General features: G+C 37.4%; 1 protein-coding gene across 1 annotated transcript in view; it reads right to left on the bottom strand.

The window, feature by feature from the left end:
* Positions 1-26,191, bottom strand: part of LOC104288866 (glutamate receptor ionotropic, delta-2-like) — a gene marked incomplete at its 3' end in the record, with an annotated part of 606,323 nt that overhangs the window by 130,032 nt on the left and 450,100 nt on the right. The gene's annotated exons all lie outside the window — the stretch shown is intronic.

Here is a 26,191-nt window from a genome sequence, read left to right as displayed (position 1 = left end):
CTGAATTACAGTGTTGACTTAAGCTTGTTAAAGCATATATGCAGTAACTTTCCAAATAACAAATGATTGTGCTAAGTCTTCTGGCTAGAAGCAGCATTTACCGGTGCATTTGTACTACACACATGGTTCTGCCTACAAAGTTTTAACAGTTTTTTTTCCCGACTGTTCCAAATACTACTTAGGGATCTGAAATGATAAAGATGATATATTACTAAATTGCCTCATTTGAAGCACAAATCTTGAAAACAGCGTGAGAAAAAGGTGTCAGATTATCACACGACAAATTATATTTCACATTTGTATTGTTCAAACACCTGAAAGTGTAAGACAAGCACACTTTTCCAGAATGCAAAACAGTTTTTCTACTAATTTTGGTCTAGTTTTTTCTGCATGACAAAAAAATTGGGACTGAGATCCATAAGTCACCTGTGCCAGTGTAGCTTATTCAGTGGGAGATACAGCTGAGGGTCTGGCCTTCGGGGGGGTTGGAACCAGTCCAATTTGAAATTACTCAAGCAAATGTCATTTAAGATCAATCTACCTTCCACACCTTCAATTACCCTTGAAAACAGAAACATGCTTCTGCATTTCACAGCAGTGAACAGCTTTGTTATTAGATCATTTTACCTGGACTAAACTAAGCAAAATAGATAAAATCCATAGCAAAAGGATCATTTCCTATGTACTTGAATTTCAAAAAGACTGAGGCATGGCAGCCACCAAGAAGTGAAGGGACTTGTCCACCTTTACAGAGCAAGTCATTACCAGGCATCGGAGTTTAGATTACCAACCTCTACTAATGCAAGAGGTCATCGTATATGTCCAAGGTTTCTTTTCTCTGTTTAATTATTAAAAAAATACCCTGATTCCATGATGAAAGAAGTTTTCAATTTTCCTTGGAAACAAGTTTTTACTTCTGGTTTTACATAACCCCAAAAGCCAGGGCTTGTAAATGGAAACATCAGCAGACCCTGAAATGCGGCAAAGCTATAATGCTTCTCTAATGACTTCATCTTGGCGAATGCAAGGTATTGCCAGTCAACAGAGGGTAAAATTTCATTTTGTTAGTTATGCAATATGGATAAAAAAAATAAATTAGTTTTTTGCTCAATGGCATAAAATGAAACTGCTGAATTTTAAAGTCAGCAAACCTCATGCGGATTTCACCTCGATTCAGATATTATACTGGTGTTTCGAAATACGAGCCTTTCTGTGAAATTTCCATAAAAATCCAATTTACCTACTTTATAATTTTAAAGGCTTAAACTATAGTGCATGGTTTATGTTCTCTTTAGCCTTGAAACTGATTTGGTGTTTCCTAAGCTTTGTTGAATAGTTTGTGACCTTCCTTCTCTCCTCCAAATGCGTCTCTTTAAATATTAATACTCAAAAGTCAAGAAAAAAAAACATGCACGTATGTCTGACAAAGAGATGAGGACAGTAGACCATGGCACTTAAGATAAGAGAACAAAAAAAAGACTCTTGGGAACAGCTTTAAAGCATATTTAAAAAAAAAAACACCAAACCAGCAACCTACCTAAAGAGCAAATGTACTCAAAAAGAGGCTTCCCCTACTCTACATTATGCGATTGCCCAGTTTGCACTTGCAGCATCACTTCAAGATAGAGAATTGATCTGGGGAGTGGGGGTGAATGACGGTACTTATTAGGCAGCAGAAAACAACTACATTAAATGAAATTGTGGTACAGTTCATTAAGTATAAAACCTTCTAATTATGCCATTGGATTTCCAAGCTCTCCTCTCCTTTCTATTATAACACATTACTTCCCGAGACTATAACCATTTCTGTAAATACGGATGAATATGTATTACAAGAATCAAGACTTGTAACGTCTCCTATTCCTGCAAAATGCCACTGAAGTTTCCATTATAAATACACTGGTTGTGCCCAGAAGAAAGACTTAAAACCCTGGAGCAATTGTGATCAAGTTTTAGCTCTGAAAAAATAAGATCCATTTAATCTGATGATAACTTCAGTAACCCAAAGGCACAGGTATTCTAACAGTCTTTCTAAATGGTATTTTGATTAATTTAAGGTTTTGCATCTGCACAAAATATTATGAACAAATATGAGCTTGCCCCACCCATGCTCTGACCTGAATGAAAGTCAGATGCACACATTCCATATTAATAGACCCTTCCTGTCAGCAGAGGTAATTAAGTGATATTCTACATTATACCATCTGAACTCGGTTAGCTCCCTACCCGCGGACAAAGAAAGCTCATGTCTGCTTAAAATGTATTCCATTGGCACAACCCATCAGAAATTCATCTATTACCAACCTCCTGTCTCAATGACCTGCATCACAAAAACTCCCATGTGCGTGTGAACTCACAGGTTTATAAGAACGTGCTAGTTGTAATACATTCTCTCTAGTAAAACATCAGAACAATTTAATTTGACCTTCTCGGTTCGTCCACACCCAAACACCTTGATATTGTTGCTATGGATTTATGCTTTTATGCCTGTATAGTTATTATTATTATGGTATTGTATTTATACTTTTAGTTCTATTTTAGCATCATGAAAGAAAATGCTTCAGAAGGGTATCTTTTCCTAACTTTACATTCCAAAACAAACTTTCAAATACTGGCTTTTCATTGCAGCTCACTGCAGTTTAGAGGTCTCAAAAATGATCTTTTCTGATTAGGTCCCTTTACAGCTGAAGTTGAAAATATTCCCTTCTTTATACACACTTAAACATGTAATGGAATTCTCTTTCAGATGTTCTGAATGAGTAATTTATAATGGAGACTGTTGAACCTGCCTATTATTGTTTCAGGAGCATCATTTGTCTCTCCGTTCTCTGCCATCTCCACACGCACTGAGCTGTTGCTTGATCAGGATGCTGATACAACATAGAAATTTGAACTTATATCCTTGTGACTTGAGATTTGTAAACCCACAGATTTCACACTTACGTTACATGAATTGTCAACAGTGATTTTGTTATAAACATAGCATATATGTCTTACATATAAAAAAAATAAGTAGGTACACCAAATAAAATATAGGAGTGTATTTACCTGTAAGAAATACCTAAGGCATGTATGATATTTCATGGGCATCAAAATATTATATCATAAAGCCAACATTTTTAGAAGTATCCAAAGCAGTACCTAAGTGCACACTTGAACACTCACCCACCTGCTGCGATTTAAAAGGGTCTACATCATATAAACTTCCACTAAGGAAAACTGAGGGTAAAAATCAAAGGGAATTTTAAATGTTTAACCTCCCTACATGTCAGCAATTGATTTTCAGGTATCAATATAGATTTAATGGCAACATTTTAAAAGTTTAATATATTTAAGAATTTAAACTGAATGTTGGCATGCATCTCAAGTCATTTTGCCTTCAGGTTCTGAAACTAGATGATTCAGTCCAATTTATATGAATAGCTTGATGGAGTATTGCCATTTCATAACATCAGGAGCCTACCGTGGGTATCTAATTTTAGATTCAAAGCTTACTTCCTTGCCTGCCTTGTAGAGGAGCAGTTACCTTAAGGACTGACAGCACTGATACTGTAACCCTCACTGCTCTCTGAGGTAAATGAAGGAATATGTCTTGTCCTTTTTCGGTTCTGAAATTAAAGGTATGACTTGTCTTGATTTTCCTATTGCAATGTGAAAGCTTGTTGAATTAATTGTATCTGACATTTTTAATGAGGCTTGGTTTACAGCCCTAAATATTTTCTAACCTAATTTCAAATAATGTACAGAAAATCATATGAATGAGACAAGTGACAGAGGTCCTGATCATTTCTAACTGTGAAGCACAGATTCTTCTAGGAACCTCAAGTGATGACTGGTAAACTCCCAGTTCTAACAGTAATTTGATGCCCAGTTCTCCTAGGTTCTTTAAATTCCATGTAAAATTTCAATTTGAGTGACCATACTTTCCTCCACAACCTGAACCAATCAGAATATTTCCGACTTTCTGCCAAATGATACTAGTCAAAGCAGTAGACCCCATCTCAGGGATACACACTTAAATACTTCTTTCAGTGTCACATTTGACACTTAGTAAATTTTACTTATTGTTGCTGTTCAATTATATGAAGAGCAAAGCACAACTATTAGAATTACAATAAAGTGAGTTAAAGACAGTATTAAACTATATTAATCAAAACAAAGACCATTTTACATTTGCTATTTAGATTGTGTATGTTAAGTCTAAGCATAAAAAAAACCAAACCAAAATCTCCAGCAACTTCATGACAAGGAATGAGCTTCAGCAAAGAAAACTGCAGGAAAGTATATACGAAATATCACATAAAGCCTGAGATATACCATCAGAGTAACTGTCTCCATAACTATTTCAAAAAGGCTTATGAAGCAATTTGTTTGATATTATTCCATACTAAAAAAAAAAAAAGTGAAAAATTGAATTTTTCATTTAATAGTTCTCCAAATTCATTCTGCAGTCTCCAAAAAAAATTTGAAAGTCTCAGCTCCAGCCTAGAGATTAGATGTGTCTAATATAAGATGATGAGCACAATTTACTGTTCTAATCCAGTCTTTTACTGGTTCAAAGATTGAGACAGGGTAATTCGATACAATTCTCAGCTACCATATTTGAAACAATGAAAATCTCATGTTTGCTGCTATTACAATGAACTCCACATTTTTTAACTAGGTCACTTGTTCTTGCCTTCTTTTTACTATCTTTTTTCCTAACGCCTCCAAAATCAGTTTCTACTATATAGCAAGAAAGCTGCTACAACAGCAACGCAAAACACTGGATTTCTTAGTTAAACTATTAACACTTGTGAAGTAATTTGAAAATGTAAAAAGCCATGGATATGGAAAGTAATTTTACTAAAACCAATAAAACAGCAATGGATATTTGTGCTCTTATTAATATAGAATATTTTCTTATTGCGTGTCTAATTGTTTCAAAAAAGAAAGATGGACATTGGGAAATCACTGCGTAAAATGAGAACCTTTGTCAAGCCTGTGCTAAGAGCTGCACGGGTAAGAAAACCAGTTCCAGTGTCACAGGACACAATAAACCAAACTGTCTCTCTCCAAGAGATGGACATTGTCTGAATAACCTTCTCAGCACAAGGGCTCCCTGTGTCAGATACTAACTGGCACAAACTAGTGCCAGAAATAGCAGTCGCCTCTTCAGTGTGAATGGGCATAGGTTAACACAGCTTCAAATTTGCAAAAGAAGTGTGCGCTCTCATGTCACTGAACATTATGGCAAGCGTCTTTAGGAAAGTCAGTTCAGCACCACGTCCTCACAAGAATTATTTTTTTAGGGTAAAGAGGCAGCCTATTTTGAGGCCAGACATTCTATCTGAATGACCTTTGCTAGCTTACATTGTTCTCACTGTTTTTTGTAAGTTATGTATGACTTGGCATCACAAATGCCACATAGACATAAAAAAGAAATGACCTCTCTTTTATAAATTTTGAACTTTCTGTTATTTTCAATTTAGGCAGTAAAGACTTATGTTTTAGGCCATCTTCCATTCCTTCTCATACTGGCAAGTAGTTCTTAAATGATATGTTAACATCACAATCTACTGTCCTACTGAAATAAAGAAACTGCTTTAACGTTATCAAGACTGATAGAACTTGAAAACGCTTCATTGTTACCAAAACCAAAAGTACATTCCTTGAAAATAATTTAATAAACTGTTTGGGGATTATATATATACATATAGGCAAATAATTTGTTCATATAAATGAAAGATACTCTACTGCATAAGGGGAAACTACAGTGAGAGAGAAGACGGTCCTCTGCTTTGGCATGTCATGTAGACTCAGGTAGTCTGTGATACTGACTTCCACCCTCTAATTAACTGCTCCCTTAGAGTGACTTTGGTATTTGAGAAAAGTCCGCTTCAGCATTGCTGAAGTTTACAATCATAAATGCCTGCCACATTTCAAGTGAGTAAAGGACTTAAGGTCCTTTAACATCTTACTACCTCTTAAAATTTTTCCTGTAGTCTTACTGTACCAGTTCCACCTTGTTCATGAGACGGAAAGAGTAGAGAAGGTTTAACAAAGATTAAATAAGTGTATGCCTCAAAACATTTGGGTTTAAAGACTGTAATTAAATCATGCCCCAACCCTCCACATTACCAGAAACATTTGTTGTTGGTTAACCAAGGGAAAATATTTACCCATCTGCCACACAAAACACTGTTCCTGACATTTTATGATGAACTAGTTGCTATGGATAATTTGATCTTTAAAAAAAGAAAAGATTTGTGGTTCTGTCATCACCAAAACTGGAAATGTCAATGATAATTCATCTGGGATGCAAGAAGGAAGGAAATGCAACCTTAGAGCCAGATATGCTTTGTTTTCTCTTTACAGGAATGTACAAATGTTGAAGAACACACTCATATTTTGGAAAATATTAGAAGTGAGAGCACAAAAGGCTAATTTCTCTTTCCAGAGCATGTGCATATGCAAAAGGCCAACTGTGGAGGTAATGTTGCACTAGATAAATCAAAATGTATGCAACTATCTACAGGAGACTAACAATAGAGGGAAACTCATACGTAGCCAATGTGTTCAAACTGCAGAAAATAAATTGTTGTTACTTTTACCAACAACTTAAGAAATTCTCTACGATAGCTTGGTTTATGAAGAACACCTAGGATTTAATCCGAACAAATGTTTGAGGACTTGGTTGTTTGTTTGTTTTTTTTTTCCTTTCAGTAATTACAATGGATAAAAGGAAGACAGACAATAATTTTGCACCTCAGTGGCTACGGCTGTAAAACAGCAAAATAAATTAAATTAGGATACGCACACTGAATAACAGCTTCTATCCAGATATAATGTTCTGATGTGTACAAGTAAGGCAAACCATGATTTAGATTGAAGTATTGAACTAAGTCTTAAAGCAGAGGTATTTTATCCCTCCTATGCTTTTACAGTACCTAATGCAAGCAGGCACTCAGCAGGACTAGTCTACAAGTATTACATATGAAACTGTAACATGCAGTGTCCTCTATCCCCCCCCCCTTCCCCCCCCACCCACCCCCCGAGGAATCAGAGTTGACAGAATATGCTTTTGGAAGATGAGTAGTTATGACCAGGTCAGGTACCAGAGAGGTAAGTGCCAATGAACAAAATCTTAGTAAATTAGAGAAGATGCAAGTTGCATGGTGCGGTCATTACAGCTGCACATACTTATGCATTCAGTATTACTCAGCTCTTTTAAATATCATTCTTTATATTACAATGTATTTGAATGCATTAACTATGGGAACCAAAACCTCATTCTTCCTTCACAATGGTACGAGAATTTAATCTGCTAGTTTTACTGGAATTACCTTTCATTTTTAACTATAAGGGGTTTTAGTCATATTTTGTGTTACTTGAGATGCTTTTTAATCATCTATTTTCTTTCCAAGATTTTCTGTAATAATTTAGTTTGAGTTCTACACACATTTTAATAATTCTTTGTACTAAGAGATTCATATTAGAGATACGTTAAATATTCTTATTTCATGGCTTTAGAACAACATCAAGAAACACACTTCCTATTTCAAGTTGTAATTCACGATAGGGATGCAGTTAAAAAAAAAAAGGCATTTCATCTATTTGAAGACTGTTAATAGAAAGTAACATTGTAGCCACCTTGCATGAAAAGTGGATAATTACCTGCTGGGTTAGAAACCTAGACTCACAGAGCACTTTGGGGCAACTGAGCACACAGTTGAAGAAGCGAAAGAGTTGGCACAAAGGAGCTGCAACGTGCAGTTAGGGACAGAGAGGAGGGTGGGACCACAGCAGCCAGGGAATTAGGCTTGAGGGGGGCCCCAGCACAATGCTTAATAGAGTTGCATGAGGAAGTTCGATCGGTCAAAATCCATCTGGGGCACAGAGAACCAGCCTTCTGGGAGTTAGTGTCTGAAGTGTAAAAACATGATAGATAGGTTATGTAGGTAGACAGGTGGATGAAGAGTACAAAGAAGCAAGGGAATATTAGTCACCACAGTAGGCAGTTGTCTCGGCGTAACAGCTGTCTGTACACTGTCAAGTTAATCATAGGTGAGGTGACAAGAGTTCTGAGGAAAGGTTTGAAGCAGGATAACGAATTGGTTTAGTGTGAATTAGTAGCGTGCTCTTTCCACGTGCAAGGGAATGTCACTGCAGAAGCAAGATCACCGAGAAAGAAAATGATGAAGAATAATACATGGGCAAAGCAAACAAGGGCTGACATCTGAACACCATTTAAAATATAAGAGGCAGCATTCAATACTTCAAAAAGGCTCCAAGAAAAAGCAAAAGCTTTGTGTTCTACACCACTAAGAAGGCAGACCCATGAGCAGGCAGATGATTAGAGCAACAAGCTGGAAAGATAACCTTCCGTCAGTATTTTGAATAGCTTCAAATAGCTGGGTGAGATTGTATTTATCAAGAGCAGAGAAAGAGATTTTGCAATTGCAAGGAAAAAATTGTAGCTATGCACCTTTTATTGAGAAAGTCTGCACCTCAAAGTTACTTTCTATACAGAATTAGTTATATTTAAACACTGGACAGATGTGAAGAGCCTGAGAAATAGCAAAATTGAGCAATAAGGGATGGATGAGAATGTAGAGGCTTGCCCATAATGATTAGAGTAAACAAATAAAAACTACAACTTGCTTAAGTTTAGGCGATTAGATATCGAACAGATGTCTGAAAGACAGGGAACACATTTAAGCTGGACAAAGATCCAGAGAGAGGGTAAATCTGTGAGTCATCAGCACAGAGCAGATCCTGAATTTATGTTCACAAACATAATTTTCCAGACATTACGTACATAGAGAAGACAGCAGGAAATAATTATGCCCAATTGCAAATCACCAGTATCTGTACTGTGAGAGTCATGCATATGATGAAAGCTTGGGTTACTAAGAACTATCCGATTGATAAAATTCACCGTAGTAATCTTTGAGAGGCAAGGACTTACTGATGCTGAGAATTTTTGTCGACTAATAACTATTACCATAAAAATCTTTCCATACAAAATGTGATTTTTCATATTTTAAAATTATCACGCAGTGAAGGGATGATGTGAATACACATTTATACCTTTGTTACCATTAATAAACAGAGAACTTCAATTCATAGAGAATTACCAGTATGGAAAAAAACATAATACATATCATAATGTAGAAAAAATGAAACATCCTTGTGCGGAACATGCAGAAATGTGACAGAAGAATCAAATTCTACACACTGAAGAAAAGATATCTAACAGCAATGAATTGTGTCAAACAAATCCACCCTACAGCTATCATGTGAGATACGAGCTCCCTGAAAAAATAAGCACCACCAGGAAAACCAGTTAAAAATCACACAAAAGGAATCAGGGAAGATGTTTTCTGAGAAACACATTAATTGTGGAAAAGTAGAAAATTGCTATTTATTTGCACAGATATGCTTTGGTGTGAAATACGCTCTTGTGAAAAACACCTAGTGCTCTATTTGTCTTAAATTCATCAGCTGTCTTCTACCTCAGAATAAACTTTCACCATTATGCGCTGCGTTTTCTGGCAAAGTTATGAATTTTTTCTTGCTGAAAATCTGATTTTTAATATCACATAATATTAATTCAAAATAGCAAAACCCGTCAGGACAAGTAGTGAAATCTTTGAGCAAGTAGAGGTGCAGGACTAAGAAAACTTCAGAATGAACTCAAGTCAACACAGTAAAGGAGAAGCAGGCTGCAATGGAAGTTGAACTATGAGCTGTGAGGAGGTTACATGGTTCTCCACACTGAGTCTCAAGGAATATGAAAACAAGTATCAAATTTAACAGTTGGATCAAACAAAGAAAACCAAAAATCTTCAAGCAACCAGAAGCTAAAAGTCCCAGTTTAGTCTTACTGGGTGCAGTAGGTGTGATTGCCTCGGGCAACCGAGAAGGCAGACAGCTCACCATCTTCAAATCCCAAGCACTCTGTCTTGAGATCGGATTGACTGAATTGGATAAATTAAAAAAGACAAAGTAGCATATTGATAAAGTTTGCAGGGACATCATAAAGCAGTCATATCTCTACCCCAGCAGGCTGCGTGCTACTAAGGAGGAACGGCATCTCAAGTCAGCAGGGCATTAACTCCTGGCAAGATAAAAAAAAGGAAACAACAAAACCAAACCATAAATGGGACTTTATGTGAACACCACCAGATCATCACACAAAGGAGGATCTGACAGCCAGTCATCCCATGAAAAGTAGGATATCCATCTGATCAGAAGGGACAAGATATGGAAAACTTTTTTGTCAGATACAAAATAAGTGGGAGTTGGATGTGGATTTTCCCTCTGACAGTATGCGGTAGGCCCCACAAAGAGAATGAGCTGTTGACTGTGGTCCATATGGGCACCAGCGACAAAGGGAGAGGAGGCAGAATTGTGCAGAAAGGGATCTATCCAAAGCAATATGGAATCCGGCAATGATCAGTTAAGACTGAGAGGCTGCAAATGATTCCACAGTTAGAGATGAAGACAGGCAAACTCCGTATTCCTAAGAATAAGGCGGCAAAAAACTACTTTAAAATTGGTATACAAAAGGAACCAGACCACAGTTGTATTATATGTATGTTTCCATGCAAATCTTAGAAAGTCAACAAGGCAAGAAAGATGAAGCGATACACCTAATTTTAAGTAATAATTGATGTACAGGATATCTCAAAAATCTTGCTCAATGGAAAATTTGCCGGGCTAAACATTAAAGGAATTTCATAATATATTGTGGTAAAGGGAATATTCACTATAGTAAGACTTATCTTAAAAAGAAGAGGTAAATATATACAAAAGAGAAGTCAAAAGAATAAAATGCTCTTACGTGGAAATTATATGTATTGAACTGTACTGAAACTATATCAAGTGTGCAGAATTCAAGCAAACTATGGAAATACATTTGTTTTGAATCTATTCACTTAAATTGATCCTCAACGTTCATTAATTTTTCTTGCCCTTCATTCACTCTTTCCACTTTCTCAAGTCTTTTTGCAAGAGAGTTCCTCATCAGAAAAGTAGCTTTTCACATGAAGCGCTATTACTTCCCAGTCCTGTGAGGGGAGGCACATTTGTACCAGGCTTAAAATTGTATTTCACATTCTTAATACATACGTGTATATTTGAACTCAACAAATTTAATTCTGTCAAATTTATTTTAAAATCCAAACAAAGTATTTGTCAAAACTGAAAACAGCTCCAACAATTTCTCCCAGGGGAATTCTGTGCTGCTATTCCTCTTCTCCCAAGGGAAAGCGTTACACGATTGAGATATACCTCTTTTTCTTATTTTTTGCAACATACGTAAGAAGTATCAAAAACTTTGAGAATACGCATCTTTTTAGTATTGTACAAACATAACAAAAAATACCTTGAGCAAACAGTAACAGTTATGCCTCAGGGAACATCACTGCACTGATCGAGAGACAGACAATATACTGTAAAGCCTCCGATTTGTCTGCTTGATATAACAAGGATAGCAAACAGAAATGACAATGTGAGATAAGTTTTAATTTTGGATTCAAATAAAAATTTAGTTAATGTTGTATATTCTTAACACTGTTTTCTGAAAATAAATCTCAACTCCCCTTTCATGTCTCCAGACTAGAAAAAAATTCAGCACAAATAAAAGCATCTGTAAGTTATCAGAACTGACCCTATACTTTATTACTAGTTCTTTCACTGAACTTCTGTGCTTTTAGTATATATACCTACATATATTATATGTAAGTTTGCTTGTGGCAAAATAGTTGTAGAAGTCAGATATTAATGTCCTTCCTTCTACCTATCAGTTTACCTTTAAACCTCAGGCCTAAACAGGCACTTTCATAGAATCATAGAATCGCTAAGGTTGAAAGGGACCTTTAAGATCATCAAGTCCAACCATTAACCTACCCTGACAAAACCACCTCTGAACCATGTCCCTAAGCACCACATCTGCCCTTTTTTTTTTAAACACCTCCAGGGATGGCGAATCCACCCCCTCCCTGGGCAGCCTATTCCAATGTCTAATAACCCTTTCAGTGAAAAAATGTTTCCTAATATCCAATCTAAACCTCCCCTGACATAACTTGAATCCATTGCCTCTCGTCCTATCACTTGTCACCAGGGAGAAGAGGTCAGCCCCCACCTTTCTACAACCTCCTTTCAGGTAGTTGTAGAGGGTGACAAGGTCTCCCCTCAGCCTCCTCTTCTCCAGGCTAAACAACCCCAGTTCCCTCAGTCGTTCCTCTCAGGGCTTGTCCTCCAGACCCCTCACCAGCTTTGTAGCCCTTCTCTGGACACGCTCCAACACCTCAATGTCCTTTTTGTACTGAGGGGCCCAAAACTGAACACAGTACTTGAGGTGGGGCCTCACCAGTGCCGATTTCATATTTCTTTCTTCAGTTGATTCTTTCCCTCTGATAATGGACAGAAGTCAGAGGATGGCACTGATTTTTGGATTCATCAGTCTCTGATGTGTTTCACCAAGTTTCCCATGGTTCATGTCGATGAGCAATGGCAAAGGTAGGGAATATAGTCTGAGGAGTTTGTCTTTTCTCACACTTCAGGTGTGATCAGACAGCTGGGATGGGAAAGTGGCAGTACATTATGGGATCTCTCACCCTGTTCTGCCTTCTCTCTTGTTCAATGTGCGTGTGGTGGATCCAGCTGCACTTTAGCCTGCATAAGTCTGTCAACTAGTTTGAAGACAGCACTTAGCTTTCTGCGTCCTCTTTGAACGCTGGTTTGACAGTCTGCTTGGATTCACTGTTGCAAGCCTAATTAGGATCCTCAGTAATGGCAGGCTGCCAGCCACTATCTAAACAAGATTAAAATGAAGATTGATGAAACAGACAATGAAAAAGTACTTTCAGCCCAAACTTAGCAGTTGGCAATACGGATACTTAAATGCCTTAATATGGATGCCTCAACAGCAAAGACAGTAATGTTCTTTCTGTAATGAAAGACCCATGACCGCAATACACCAGGCTGAAATGTAAAGCTCTCAGCTTGGAAGTAAATTTAAAAGCTAGTCAGGAGAAGAGTAGCATGAAAAAAGGTCACGTAACTCTGCAGAGGATGTAGATATTTGAAAATCTGGTTTTATTCCAGCTTGGAATGAAACCCAAGAGTTTCGAAATTCTATGAAAGACATTTCAGAGCCCAGGCTCTCAGGTAGGCTGCCCGACTATCTTGGAACCACAGACCATAGGAAATTTGAAATTTTTTGATGCAAAAAACCTCTTAGCTGGCTTCAGTCAGGATCCGAGCTCTTAAAGCCAATGAAGTTTTTCCAACATTTAACTAATTTACAGAAGAGAAACCACAGGCTTTATTCCTTAAATATTGATTCCAACGGCAGCGTACTGCCAGCATGATTTCTGCACTACCAGTACACTTTTGGGCTTATGTATGTGTTAGACGAATATATGTGAAAGAGTATATAAATAAAACATGTTTTCATTTTATAATTATTAATTTACACTTCCTAAAATTAAAGCAAACTCTTTAAAAAAATAATTAAAAAAATCAAGGAAGCACAAATCAGAACCATGTTTACACCACTACCATGAGGAAGCACCAAAGAATTAACAGAGGATATAAATTGTGGTGTCATTTGCACATTTTAAGTGTACATTTTAACCACCTGAATGTATTTTGCAGGCTTTTTTCTGTGCTGATCTGCAGAGCAGGGTCAGGTTCTGCAATTCAGCTTTTCCAACACTAGCTAATGCTTTTAGCTCCAAGGTGCACGTTTCAAAGTTGGCTGATGGTTATCAAACACTGGTTCTCCAAAGTTGCCCTGTTTAGAGTCTGACAGACAACTACATCGATAAAGAGCTGAGCATGTACCACCTACTCTCTAAACTACCATCTAACTTCATCTGAGACCAAACCACCAGAGCATTCAGAGAAACAGATCTTCACAAAGAAGGCAAAATCGAGTCAGATTTTTTATAAATCACAGAATGGTTTACAGCCAGGCTGACAAATTAAATCAAACTCTGAAGGGGACTAGGAGCTACTGTACAGCTCAGGTTTGAAGAGTTCACATCAATTTGAACAGCTAAAGAGACGGAAAGTTATATTTTGCCCTTGACAGAACATCAAAGCATCTGGAAAAGTTCTAACCCAAAGTACCCTACGTCTTCCATGAGCTACATCTCTCCCATGTTATCACCTGGAGATGCCATGGGTCCCAGCTACAGGGCTATCCATGAAGCAGGAATTCTGTATATCCAACAGCTCTTCTCTCCTGAGAGAGGGAAATTTCAGTACTACAATGTTTGTTTATGAAAAACATATCTATCTCTGAAACCTGCAAGGGCTTTCAGGACACATTATCTCTCTTTGTTCATACATAACCACGCAATTCAAACATAAACTCTGTTTTAAGGAGATCACACAGGAAAAGCTTTCATTCCTCAGAGCATCTCAAAATGCCAAGTATGTTAGTTTTGAAAGTCTCTTCAAATTAGAGCTTGTGGGAAAAGCTGCTTTCATCATTGGTTGATTGGAACTGGAGAAAGCTTGAATCACCCAATTACTTTTCCCTCCCCTAGTTCCCCTTCAGCATATCTCACTTCTTGGTCAATGCAAAAATGGCAAATAACATATGTAATAACCTGTGAGATTTTTTTCCACTATAATCCCACAGAGAAATGCCCAGTCACATGGTGAAAATCAGTCTAATTCCCTAAGCTAACGCAACCTGGCACTGCCTGAAGGCCTTCTTGTGGCCTTTCTCCAACTCCCTGAGGAGGAGTTAAAAAGAGCCCCTGCTTGGGTACCTTTATATCCAAATGAATGTCATATGTGAACCACTCTTTAAGGCTACTTCATTTACCTAATTCGTAAAGAAAGTTGACAAAAATCAATCTCTTCATTTATTCTCTTCTGAATATGCGTCCATCTAACTCCTCAGCATTGCTGGCTCAGAAGCCAGATGAAGCACAAGAGACAAAAGAAAACAGACTTCTTTCCTCTTTTAACACAGCAGGCCAATAGTATCTTCTTGTAAATTTCCTTTTCCTCTTTTTTGTTCTCCTTGTGTTTTCATGTCCATCCACTGTTTCTTAAATTATTTTGTGCTGACAGCATAAACTCCTACTGCTTCCCATACTTTATATCCTCTGAAATACAGGAACTTCTGTAAGAAAAAAATATTTATCTATCTTAAGATAAACTTTGATTCCCTTCCCCAGCAAATCTCATGTAGTTCTCAAGATTACGCTTCAAGAAACCCTAACAGCCTGGAATATGGTATCACTTTTCAGACTTTGTTTCAGAAAACAATAGAATTACAGAATGGTTTGGGCTGGAAGGGACCTTGAATGATCACCTAGTCCAACCTCCCACTATGCACCTCTTCAATGTTCAGGTTCATTGATTATCATGTATCACAGCTAGTGCCAGAGCTAGCTGGTGGGTCACCACTGAACATGCCAGGAGCAAAAGGATGCAGTCTAAATCCCAAAGAAGGGCACTCAGCAACTTCCTGGCAAGTTCTGTCCTAGATGATCCTGAAGAGGTAACACCATATGATGCCCTAGATACTTTTTCATATTACCATGTTTTTTGCATTCATCAGAGGACAAATTTTCTGGCAGCTTACACCAGAGAATCTGATCTCAGAAGGCTTAATGTTACCAACATCCCAAAAGCAGGTTAGCCTGACACACACACTTTAGTACTTGTGTAATTAGCTTTTTCATGAGCAATAATTAGAGAGGTCTATTTTTTTTTCATTGCAGAATTTGGGCTGACAGCTTGAGTAGCCTTGACTGCCTAGTCACTTGCGAGTGGATGTAAAATGACTGAGCCCTCCAAGGAAGCACAGGGCTGTTATTAAAAGATAAGGCCCTTAGTGTGGGTGACATAGGAAACCAGTAGATAATATATTTTTACAAAACCAAAGTGATATTTTTTAAATCTATTCTCTCAAATCAGCAGAAGCAGCTGTTATTTTCATTTATAGAAATTTTGAGATGAATCACAACCATTAATTAATTTTCCATTTGAAATGAGGGCATCCAAGACAAAACCCCCAAATCTTTTGAAACCATTTATAAATAAGCTAAATCATACAAGTCCTAACTAGGGAAAAATTATGTGGGGAGGTAAGAAACTAAGACTGCCTAAACCTAAAATCAGCTCTTGATATCAGCAGTCCACAACTCCTTACACTCTGTGGAGACTACAAAGTCTGCTACGTACTTCCAAAACAGAATAAATTATCTTACAGTCTCTTCAAAAATATCACTGCTGATTATGAAGTGCCCACAAAAGCAAGCTGAATCTTGAGGTACCCATCATGATAGCAATTGTTTCTAATGGTGTACTAACCATTTTTAATAATGTGCTGTTAATCTGTTTGCAGATAATTATCCAATTTGGTCAACCAAATTTTAAAAGAAAGAATTTAAATTGACATGAAGATTACTGAAGCATACATGGCAAAAACATTACAGCCAGAATAAAACTACAAGACATATATTGAAAAAATGAGAAAAACATGGGAGATCCTGCTCAACTAAATCTCATAAGCAAACTCCCAGCAAACACTGTGAAAGGGGTGATAAGGTATAAACTTCTATCTATACTTTAGAGCAAACTAATGAGATAGCTTCATCAGTGCCACAGGGAATGTTTTTAAAAGAATGATTATTAGTTCTCATTTCAGTCTAACAGATGGATGAAATGGTTTAGATATTCATTGATGAGTCAATTAATGGTGCTTCAGGGTTAGACAATTTCAACACTGAATTTTCACGGTAGCTAGGAAATCAGTTACATTCTACGGAAACCGAAGTAAACTAATGCACTGGCCTCTATCGGTGAGAAGGAAGGAGGCAGGACAGTTCTGCCAATCAGGCAACATGACTTTGGAGGAAGAATTGGATTAGAAATAGTTTTGTCAGATCTTATCTCCACTTTAAGTTAATCCTCTCTAGCTGTCATTTTATTTCAAAATGACACTCATCCTGTGGCAGTCAATTGCATGTTAGTTTTGCAGATGTTCAGAGCGGGCTTTTTATAAAACCTACATGAATCAGCCACCCTCAGCTCTGTGGAAAATATGTACTTTATTACACTGACTGTCTCTACCAATGTGTATATAATAATTTTGTTTCATTAATGTGTTTTATATTTTTTTTAATTTATTCTGTTTGGCTGGTTGAAGCAATTTGCTCTCTAGGGGAACACATTTGTCTCTCAAGAGGAACACAACAGAGGTGTTTAAAGTGAAACTATAAAAACAGGGAGCAAGGATAAGCAGCAAGCAAGACTATCAGATCCAATTAAAAATCACTGGTATAACAACAGGAGAATATAATTAACTACGATAGCAATTTAAGAAAGCAGGACAAACCACAGCCAACACAGAAGAAAAGAATTATTACGTCTTTAAAGATCTTGGGAGGTCAACCTCTCTGTTATTTGTTTTAGTCCAGAAAACAGCATACCCAGCAAGATTCCAAAGAAGAGAATGTCAATGACTAAGTCACTAAAAGCCATGTGGAGTAGCGGAAAGAAATTTATAGGAAGGCATAACTAAAGAGTTGTCTGCACAACAGCAAATATTATGAGATTCTCATAAAGTACATACTACATTGTCTACTCAATACTTAATCACTAAAGCTCCTCTTCTTTCGAAGTTGTACTTAGACATGACTGCATTCCAAGTTACAGATTGGGACAGAAAGAGAATTAAGGATAGAAGAAGAGTTTTAAATGCACATTAGGTAATTCCAAAATTTGGAGAAGAAAGTAGGTTCCAATCCAGACTACTGGTCAAAGCTTACATATAGCAAAGTATTGTTCTTGTTTTATTATACTCCAGGATCAAGAATTTTAGTGTATAACTAAAAAAGTTCTGATAGTGTAAATATTTGTACTGATAACAAGACACAGAGCAATTATAGTCGCACATATTGTCATGCATACATCTATATAATGAATGTATAGGCATTTTTTATTAACAAAATAAGTTTTGTTTTTGTAAACAAAAAATACACTACAGTTTTTGCTGTTGACACCAGAGAGGTAGACCTGGTTCACATCTCACAATTGTGCTACCCTCTGGCATAGGCTAAAAACCAGTATTGTGTGAATATCCATGTATAATAAATGTTACATCACTAAACACTGTAAATCCAAATGAAGAAAATCCAGAAAGAATAAAAATGCAGAAATACGCTGTGGCTTTCTTATGTTGTAAAACACAAAAATGCTGCAGTTCATATTGCCTTTGGAAAGAAACTTCAACGAGGGTCTCCTTATACCACCAAAATCACAGCAAAGGATTTAAAAGCATAATCAGCCATGGTATGATCCTGTCCTGTCTACCTCAGGGCATATTGATGCCACCAGACTCGTAACACCAGGCAGGCTTTTGTCTCACTTTTCGCATAATAAGCATATAAGGCATGGCTGATTGCAAGATGAGCATGTCCGTATCCTACTTCTCCTCAGCTGCTGTTAATAGCAACCTTAATTAAGAAACCAAACCAACATGCAGCCAACACAAATGTACCAGCTGAACTACTACAGCCTACCGATACGCAACCTTACTTTTCCGGAACAGCAAGGCACAGCCCTAGTTCTGAAATTCGTATCAGTGCAAAGGACCTGCGGACAGCCACCAGATCCTATTCTTCCAAATCTAGACCCTCTGTGTTGGGATAGATTTCCCATGGTGTTTCTTCTTCATTTTAGATACTAAATTAAACAACCTTAGCTACAGCAAGCACTGCATTCTGCCTCAAGAACTGCATCACTACATTGCGAACCTGAATTTCATTCTTCTTCTGATACTTTCCTGAAAATACAGAAACAGAATTACAATTACTTCAGGTTACAGTCACAGTAATGATGCATATGATACAAATCCCTTTGAAGCTAACTTATGTCACCACTGAGACTTAGTTTCCTCTATCATTTTTCTGTAATTAAAAAGTTTTATCTTTGAATTTGTACCCTATGGTAAGCACGTGCATATACAATCTATACCAAATCACTCCATTCATCAAGCATAGGAAAATAACAGGAATTTTCACATCCATCAGCTGGATGGCCTATACTCAAAGCTGAAACAGCATAAAAAGTCAAGGAATTGGACTAAAAAGTAAACTCAAGAACTTTATCAGATTTTTACTGAAAGGTAAAACCTAGAATCCTCCAAGAACCCTGCTTCCCTTCTTGCAGGTTAAAAAAAGTCAAAGAGACTCTTCTGCTACATTTGAAGGATGAAACTTTCAACTTGTTCAGCATCCTGAACATGTTTTCTGAACAACCCTTTACTAGATATTTGGAAGAACCTATGAAATAAAAAAAAAAAAAAAACCAAACAAAACAACAAACCTTTAAGCCTCTGGCTCAGTTTGTAGCTATAAATTCTGTGTTTAATGCCGGAGAAAGGAAAAAAAAAAAATAAAAAATATTTCATTACATTGTCATTAACAACAACAAATTACAGCAAAGCACGCTGAATGGGATTTATTCCACTCAAGCTATGACATAGAGAATGGACTCAAAAAAGGCAAGTATGCTCTATGGGAGAGTTCAGGTCTAAAAAGCTCAAACACACTTCCAAAAAAATTGGTGAGAAAGATGACCTTGAAGATTACAGCATTCAGCTTACTTATAAGACAGAGCAGCAGAGTCACCGACAGTGCAAGATCTTATTTTAGCCTTTGAAGACCATCTCTCCTAGGTAAATTCCAATATATTTCTTCATAATCAACATATAAAATTATGATAAAATGATAGGAAAAGGAGATAAAAAAATAGCAGTAGTAAGATCATACGGCTGCTGCTGATCCTTCACCTTCATCACTGCCACCTAAAAGGGAACTGCTTTAACAACTGTTGCCTTTAGAGATTTCAGACTTGTATTTTATGTAAATAGGATTGTTTAAAAATTTCCAGATATTATGAATAAACTTTCACAAAGAAAATACTGAAAATCTCTGAAGGAAATGGTCCTTCATATTTGCATGATGGAAAAATTACCTTTTTCATTATTAGCACCAACTAGCTACTACTACATTCAGCATTTCCCAGAAAATTATGATGTACATGCAAACGTGATAAACTATCGAGTCACTCTTCAGCCTAATGGGAAATCCAGCAGGCTTCCCATGAGACCTGTGGATGCTTTTCCAGTCCGTCACTGGATCAGTTCATCACTGCTGAATTCAACTGACAAATCTTTCTCGTCCAATCTCTTGTTGCTGACAAGAAGAAACTCTTCAGGCAGAAGAGTTCATTTGAAAACATAAAACCCAGCATGGGCTTTAGATGAATATGCTTTTACTGTTCCAGAAAACATATGGATGTACACAAAATAATGTTACTATTTTGCTCTTATGTACTATAGACAGGTATGCAGCCATTACTCTTACTTTCTATCAAGTGAAGAAGTACTGAAGTGTTACACATTCAAAAGTCACATCGCGTGTGCATAGCAGAAGAAGAGAACCCATCTTTCCTAAATTCCAATTTGGTGTTTGTTCCTGAATCTACCTGGGACTGACAGCCTATGACACACACGTAAAAGGCAAACCAACAGATTTTTAAATGGGAGAAGATCAAAACCTCAGATTTACAAGATTTTAAAGAGGCATCTGTGGCAAACTAGCTGATAGCTGAGCTACAAATTCAGCTGTGCTGTAAAGAGAGGCAAGGTACCACCCAGCACATGCAGTTAAGGGATCTGTTAGATGATGTCTTCTCCAGAGCTTGGATGTGATGTCTATATGGAGTCTTCCACGTCTCCTTGCTCTGCATCTTATTTGTCCACAGCTGAACAAAAACCACTGCCATCTGCTCCCACTGGAAAATATAGCATTTTTGCCATAGTTTTCAGTGGAAGTAGCACCCAGGTGCATCGAATCCGTAACTCCTATTTTCAGCTGCGTTCACTTCACCTGTATATCTTCATCTATATATCATCATATACTTCATTTGTATATCACTCTTTTGTCTAAAGACAAGATAATTTTCTTTATTAATACAAAGAAAGAGAAGAACAAAACAGATGAAAGTCATCATAACGTGTCTTAGGATACTTGTAAAACTCAATGAGCACAGCGTCACAGAATAAGTTTTAAAAAAGAAAACAGATACTGAGCTTCCGTGAACTTTGGTCACACAAAGGCTGAATAAACCTTGCAGAGAAGTTGTTGAATAGACTTTCCTAACTCACAGCAAATAAGCTGTCTAAATAAATAAGCCCATTTAGAGTGTTATGTAACGCTAAAGCAAATCCCTGTCTTCAGATCTAAAGAATCTGTGAATTGCTGCATGATCAGATCTAAAGCTGAAACCTGGTAAAACAGTAACTATGTCACTATATAAAAAAATACCATTTTTTCAAGTACTTAAGTTTAAAATGACCTATTATTTTCAACAGAGGAATAATAATCCTATATAATAAAATCCAGGACACTTGCAACCAGGAATAATCTTATTTCACAGAATAAATGTTACTTCTCATTCTTTTCACAGTAACCACTACAAAAAACATGGTGAAGGTTCAATAACATAAGGCATTTTTAAATTACATTTCCTCCTTTCACTTTTCTTTTTCTCTTGCCCACAACATGGCAAGAAGTCTTCAGTACTTCATTTATATGGTTTATTCTATTTTCCCTACCTATTTTAACATTTCATTTATAAAGAGTTCTGTTATTTATGAAAGTAGTAGCATAGCTTGTCTTCATCCAAGGTAATGTTATTTTAGTACTATCCCACATCAGCCTGGGGTAGAAAAAATACATTTTAATTTGCAAAAAATCATGTGTAGTAGATCATACTAAAGCCTGAAAAGCTACATAATTTTAGTTTTCTGTGAAAATGAATATACACAAATAAAACAGTACCTATAAGTTTGGTACAATAAGCACGTCTGCATACACACTGGTCAACATCCAGGACTTATTGCCACAACTTTCAGATTTGGCAGCTGCTAGTTTTGTTGAATACCCATTTTAAATAATTACAACCCAGTTCTGTGATGCACGCAAGCTTAACTTTAAAGATATGTTTAACAGTAAACATTTCCAACATCTCTAGCATAATCACTTGCATGCCTGAAGTCCTGACATTATGGGGCTCAGTAGCTTCAAGTTTATTGTAGAGTGGAGCTTTTGGAATAATGAAAAATTAATACTTTTTTATAATTACACAAATCATATAGTGTACAGTGAGCTGATAGGCAGTACTCTCTCCATCCTGGGAACTGCCAGTGCTCACTGTATTGATGGCTTGAAATCGTCAAGCCCCCACAACAGCTTTGTTGGCTGATACCCGTTGCCAACGCTCTGAAATTTTCGCTAGATTAACTGCTGAATCTTGCTGCTGCAGTTAAAAAGTGTTCTCACCTCTTTCTGTTAGAGGTCACTACCCTTGCAACAGAACCAAGAGAAGGGACCTAGCAAGGGGCAGCAAGGTACACAGTCACATCTGCCAAGTTTACTGCTGGGGTGGTAATCCCTCCATCCAGGGGAAGAACCGACAGCTGGAGGTGTCAGTGTCCTCAGCTCCCAGACCAAGGGCCTCCTGAGCTTGGCTGTCAAAACTCCAGCAAAATCCCTGGCTGATGCCAGGGCTCCTTCACCCATGGCTTGCTGGATTTTCAGTGTGTAAAATCCTCCACTTGTCAACATAATTTTCCTCTATATCTAAAAAACCGAATCAGCTGCATCATCCCTCCCTTGTAGTCTTGTTATCACCTCCTGGAGTCTTTGGACAGAGGAACATATTCATATTTCTGCACACAGTTGATAAAGTTTCCTTAGCTAGACAGAAATAAAGTTGTAAGCAGAGATGTACTGACGGCATTTTGGCCCCACTGAGGGCATCTGCTTTGCTTCCTAAAACCTTGCTTCTCAAAGTTTCTTTGTTATACCAGAACCTCTGCTGTAACCTGAGTTTCCTGGCCTGTGCCTGCTCCTCCTCCTACCCAGCCTTCTCACACTTGGCTTTAGAAGTCCTCACTTTGCAAGCTGGGCTCAACACAGGGGTGGTTTCTCTCTTCCCTTTCCTAAACATTTCCTACTGTTTTGAGATGCCTTCCTGCCAAAGCTGACACAGTGATAGAGACTTTCTCGGCCCAAAGAGCCCTGGTTCTTTTGCTAAAGCACCAGGTGATTTTTTTTGTCCTCTTTTTTCTACTTTAGTTTTCTGCCACTTGACAGATGCTTCACATGCTGAGCTGGCAAGGCCATCCTATTCCTTTTCCCCAATATGGCTTTTCACATCCTGCAAGTTCATCACAGATCAGAAGGAAAACTCCACCCCAAAATAAAAAGCAAACAAGCGGCACACAGTTCACATCAGTCACCAGTGCTGTCAGATAACACAGCAATTTTTGTGCAAAGTGGTTGGTTCTGAGGTGCTTTTCAGTAGTCACAAAAGTTCAAAAAGCAATATTTTGTGCCACGTGTGGGACCCGGGTGATTATTTGAGGTTACAGAAAGACCTTACTCTACTGAAAAAAAACCTGAACAAGTCACCAGTATATCCCTGGCAAAGGATTTTACCAGGTGCTGCCACAAACTGATCTGGGGAGAGGACTCAATCTCCTCTAGCTCCATACCTCCACACTCCTTAGCCCCACTGAATGTCACTGTTTCAGCAGAATTTTTTGCCTTCTGCCCCTGCATCTCCAGCACAAAGCAATGAAGGACATTATAGAATTCGGCTGGCCTCTCCCTCTCTCTTTACAATTATCCTTTAGCCAGTACAGAGAGATGCTGCGACACCTACTCCGAAGTCTTCCTGCTTTGCCGTGCCCTACAGAGGGCAAATTAATATGTAATGGTTAGAGAAAAGATAGGGGTTTATCTCCATAGCCAGAACAGTAGATTTGCATCTTAATCTCAGTTTTCTTGAGTATATAGGCATAGATCTCATCTCTGCAAGCTCTGGAGATACAAAAGCTGAAGAGAAAGAAGGTATCTAACATTATGAAGTAATGCCGCTTTTTAAAAAAAAAATAAATTAATTGAAAGCCAGAATCTTCTTTCTTAAAAATGAAAATTTCAAAGAGTCAGAACACAGATAAATCCTACCACAAGGAATCTCCAATTTCCAGACTGCCTATTTACATAGGCCAGTGTCTGACTGTTTACCCTGGACAAGTTGTTACTTGCATAGTAATCAAGCACACACTTAGTACAGCTGTTGCAGAGAGAATGAACCCTCTTCTCCAGCAAACAATGAGGGGCTTCAGCCAAATCACTTGTCTAAGAAGGGACCAAGCAGCAGAGACTATGTGAGGTCTGGGGAGAGAGACTGACAGCTGAATCCAACTAGGCAGCCAAAAGCCTCTCCTGGGCAGAAAAGCCATTAAAAAAGACCCCAAGGGCTTGTCTACATATGCAGTTGTTTCTTACTAACTTCATAAGATTTACATGCTAAGTCCACCAGGTTAAACCAAATTTCCAAGTTAAACTGATCAAGCATGAGGTGCAGTCTTTGGAATAAGCCTGTCCACACTGGAATTATTTAGGAATATCTTAACCCATTGGCAGTCCATGGGCTTTATAACTTGTTTGCCCATACCAATACAGCTGCTGGTTCAACTGCAAAATAACAGTTTTTAATATCCGTTGGCAAAGCTAACCCAGCAAATCTCTCCTTGCACAGACACTGAGTGTTGGAGTGCAGTTGTGGTGTAGTTCATTCCCTCCCAACAACGGAAATAAAGTATGGCTTTATTAAATAAAACATGCTTCTGTTTGAGTAACTCTTCCTATGGAGAGGCTGCTCCTACTGCCAGTTTTACCAGTCACACATCATACCCCAAATAAATGCTGTTTTGCTGGCAAAACCTGTAACTCTGCCTGATGTGAGCCTCTTTCCTTGAACCCCACTCACAAAAGACAATGACCTTTCCTGGTAGTCTTACAGCCTCCGAGAAATATTGGGAGTTTTTTGTTGTTGGGGTTTTTTGCATGTTTGGTTTTGGGGGGAGGAGGAGGATTACAGGTTTGGTTTAGGGGTTTTTTGTTGGTTTGGTGGGTTGAGCGGCCAATGCCAAAGTGAGAACTCTAAAATAGCTTATTTTCTTTACAACACATATATGGCAACCTCAAAAGATAACAATGGCTTTGTTACTACGCTCGAGTGTGTAAAAATAAATGATAAAGTGTATTTTTTTTAAAAAAAAGAGTATTTATCTTTGGGAACAATACAGGAGTTTTTTTCTCACTGAGTTATTGTAGTTAGAGCCCTGAACCCTGCTGCTTTCAGGTTGAAGTGTGAAATATCTTATAATGCCACTTACTGAAAAATAAAACATTTGTGACTTGGGTGATGAAAACAGTGCAGAACAATCTAAAACATTCCCACAAATTGTTTATATTTTATAAGGCACTACAGAAATTTGGATAGAACAGCAAACCCTCATTACTCTGAATTAGTAAGCTTCAATGTGTTATGCGGACAGCAGAATGCCTACCCCCCAAAAAAAATAATCAAAAAGAAACGAAAAATCCCTCTTCCAACTAATGTTCCTAAAAGGCATTCACTTGAGACTGTATATACAGTTAGTTTCCAAGCCTCCATTTCTGAAGGTATAGACTATGGGAAAGTATAAAGGAAAAGTAACACAAGTTACAAATAGATCCAAAGAGAAATTATTGCACAGAGAAAGTGTATTTCTATGCAGCAGAAAATAAATATATATTTTTAACCATTGATTGATGATGATTATACAAGCACGCAAAAAAAACCCCACATTTGAAACAGCACAGTGATGCGTAAAAAGAACCATGCTATTAATTTAAAAAATTACACAAGTCATAGTGGAGTGTGATATACAAGTCTTCCATCTCTAAATCCTGAAAAGCTTTTTGAAAATTCTGTCCATATTGCTTGCAGCTTCTGTTTAAATACAGGAGCATAACTTTAGCCTATCGTCTTAAATTCTTCATTCAGATCCAATCCTTCATAAATTCCATTACCTTACTACTCCTCCGTGGTACACAGTAGGTCATTATTGAACATTATTTTATATTAAAAATGAAATGCCAATCTGGTAAATAAATTTTGTCCCAAAATACATATTTTATATATATATATATATATATATGTAATAATAATATTTTTGCCAGTTGTAAAGATTTTTTAGTGAGGGACACAATGAGCAAGGAAATAGCAATACAATATTCGTGGGCTTCAAACAAAAGTTTGAAGA

This window comes from Charadrius vociferus, unplaced genomic scaffold (genome assembly GCF_000708025.1).
Source record: "Charadrius vociferus isolate BGI_N301 unplaced genomic scaffold, ASM70802v2 scaffold296, whole genome shotgun sequence".
Taxonomy (NCBI): Eukaryota; Metazoa; Chordata; class Aves; order Charadriiformes; family Charadriidae; genus Charadrius; species Charadrius vociferus.
Note: the sequence above shows the minus strand (reverse complement) of the source record. Positions and strands in the feature narration are given on the sequence as shown.